The sequence below is a fragment of the Octodon degus genome, unplaced genomic scaffold (genome assembly GCF_000260255.1).
Source record: "Octodon degus isolate 3935 unplaced genomic scaffold, OctDeg1.0 scaffold00090, whole genome shotgun sequence".
NCBI lineage: Eukaryota > Metazoa > Chordata > Mammalia > Rodentia > Octodontidae > Octodon > Octodon degus.
This window is the reverse complement of record NW_004524666.1, coordinates 5,522,857-5,525,910: the sequence shown is the minus strand read 5'-3', so window position 1 is coordinate 5,525,910 and position 3,054 is coordinate 5,522,857. Positions and strand designations below refer to the sequence as shown.

The following is a 3,054-nucleotide window of genomic DNA, read 5'->3' as shown; positions in this document are numbered from 1 at the left end:
AATGCCTATAGTGCTAACTTCTTGGGAGACTGAGGCAGTAAGATTGAAATTTCAAGTCTAACGTGGGCAACTAAAATTTAAAAAAAAAGGGGGTGGGGAGGGGAGCTGGGGATGTTGCTCAGTGGTGGACTACTTCCTTAGCACACATGAGGCCTTGGGTTCAATCCCCAAACAAAAAAGAAAGATTCATTCAAACTTGTGTAAGCAGTTAATTAATCATGGGATATTAAGTGGCTCATAAATTATCCAAGAGAGCCAATGAACCAGATTATGAAGAACCAAACATCGTCAGCCACCCTAGAAAGGTGATCTAGCAAATATCTCTGTCATCATCCTTCAGCGCTAAGGGGTACCTACTAGCAGCTCTGCCATTCGATACCCTGAGAATCAAAGGCCTACTCAGACCAATCTTCGTAAATTAGTCTCTCGCCTCACTCCACTTGCACAAATATTGCTCACTTGTGAGAAGAAACATTCCATCCAGGTAGACCTGACTGCAAGAACCAGGGTTATTTGACTATTCCCTAGAAATAAGGAAATTTTTTCTTTTATTTTCTGGGTTCTACCTTAGAGAAATGGAATTCATGAAGCTAAAATTTGCCAGCATAGCATAGGTATTCAAAAGAGGATAAGTGACCCAAAGTGTGAACAATAGCCACAGCTAAAGGAAAGGCTAAAGGGCTCTAGGAAACCAGAAGTGACTAACTCGATCTCAATGCCTTAGGGAAGTCATCAACAGGTTGCTGACATATTCATGAGCTGTAGCTGATGAATAAGAATTTACCAAGTAGAGAGCAGAGGGCAGACAGTTTAGGAAGAGTAAACAACATGGGTCAAGGCCCAAGATTGTGAAAGGGCCCTTGTTGTTGGTAGGGTGTAATCAGAGTTCAGTGAAGTGGACAAAAGGGGGCCCAGGGTGGGGCAGAGTGGCGGGAGATGACCTTGATTATATCAGGTGGAGCCAGTTTGCTGAACACTTGGTAAGTCATGCTTTGGAGAAATTTGAACTCAGCTCAGTAGGCATAGTGCCTACTGTAGTTTGCATTTTAAATGTGTCCCAAAGGCCTCCATGGCAAGACCTTGGTCTTCAGTATGGTCCTATTGGGAATGGTGAAATTACTAGGGGCTGTGCTTCTGAAAAAAAACAGAGGGACTCTGGCTCCTTCCTTTTCTCGCTGTTACTTTCTGGCCGTGAATGATTCTGCTCTTACAAGTGCCTCTGCCGCGGTGTGCTGCTTTGCCAAAAACCCCAAAGCAAAGTGGTCAGCTGATCATAAACTGAAACATCCCAAACTGTAAGCCAACAGATCTTTCAACATGGGAACCCAGGTTACATTTTAAAGTACATAGTGGCAAGGACAAACTTGAGTTTCATAAAGAGTATTCCTGTTTCCCGCTGTATGGAGGCAACTCATGCATCTGGGAGATCTCAAAGTTAGGACTTTCTTTGCACACCTAAGGCCAGATCCAGTGGCTCTGCAGCTGTCATCATGCCACAAAATGAATATATTGAATTACACCATAAACCCTATGGGTACTGCTTGCATTATCATGAGAAAAAGAGAAAGAAGGAAAGTCTAGAGGCTCATCGACATTTAAAGAAGGCCAAAAAACTGATTAGCCTGAAGGCTAAGCTCTACCACAAACATCACCATGAAGAGAAAATACAAATGAAGAAGACTATCAAAATACATGAAAAGGGAAACACCAAACAAAAGAATGATGAAAAGACTCCACAAAGAGCAGTACCCGCCTACCTGCTGGACAGAGAAGGACAGTCTTGTGCAAAGGTACTTTTCAACATGATTAAACAGAAACGGAAAGAAAAGGTGGGAAAATGGGAAGTACCTCTGCCCAAAGTTTGTGCCCAAGGAGAAGCGGAAGTATTAAAAGTCATTTGAATTGGAAAGAGAAAAAAGAAGGCATGGAAGAGGATGGTTATTAGAATGCTTTGTTGGAGATGGCTTAACAAGAAAACCACCTAAATATTAAAGATTCATTAGGCCAATGAGCTTACACTTTAAGAAGGCCCATGTAACACATCCTGAACTGAGAGCCACCTTTTGCCTGCCAATACTTGATGTGAAAAGGAATCCTTCATCACCATTGTATACAATTTTGGGTGTTATTACCAAAGGAACAGTGATTGAGGTGACCGTGAGTGAGTTGGGCCTTGTGACACGAGGAGGCAAGGTTATCTGGGGTAAATATTCCCAGGTAACCAACCATCCTGAAAATGATGGATGCATCAATGCAGTCTTACTAGTTTGACAGATGTTTCATACAATAACTTCTTACACTCACTGAAAACTACAGATCAATCAAGGAAACCATAACTTGAATACTGCTGAACAACTCTCATGACTACATTCATCAAGAAAACTATTTATTAAATTGTAAAAATATTAAAATGAAAAAAAAAAACAGTATCCAGAATGGAGTGAAGCTTGGAGGAAAAGGAAGGTGAAACTATTTGAGGAAGTCCAGTTTAGAGGTTGCTGCTAGAGGTCAGATGACAGGTAATAAGACCTCATATTGAGAGAAGAAGGTGGGAATTGAAGAGTGGATAATGGATATGAAATACATCTAGGAGATGGAATCACCAAGGACTGGTAATAAGGAGAGGCAGCCAAGTATCACTATGAAGCTAGTTATGGTAGTACATACCTATAATCTCAACATTTAGGAGACTGAGGCAGGAAAATTGCAAGTCTAGGCCAGATTAGGCTACATTGTAAGGTCAAGGCTGGCTAAGATTCTATCTTAAAAAAAAAAAGAAGAAAAAGAATGATTATGATTATTAGGTTAGGTTTCCTGCTCAGGTAAATGGATGGAAATGAAGCCATTCACTAAAAATAGGAGTGCAGAAGATTAGGGTCTTTTCATAAAAAATAGCAACTTAGTTTTGAACACATTAAGATTTGAAGGCAAAATTGGTAGATATGTCTAAGAATTCTTTGAAAAGTATGGCTGTGGAGGTCATGAATCAGATAGATAGATAGATAGATAGATAGATAGATAGATAGATAGATAGATAGATAGATAGATAGATTA

The 3,054-nt window shown here is 40.3% G+C and overlaps 1 pseudogene; it reads left to right on the top strand.

Moving 5' to 3' along the window:
• Window positions 1-1,490: 1,490 nt before the first annotated feature.
• Window positions 1,491-2,271, top strand: LOC105743010 (annotated as a pseudogene).
• Window positions 2,272-3,054: the final 783 nt, after the last annotated feature.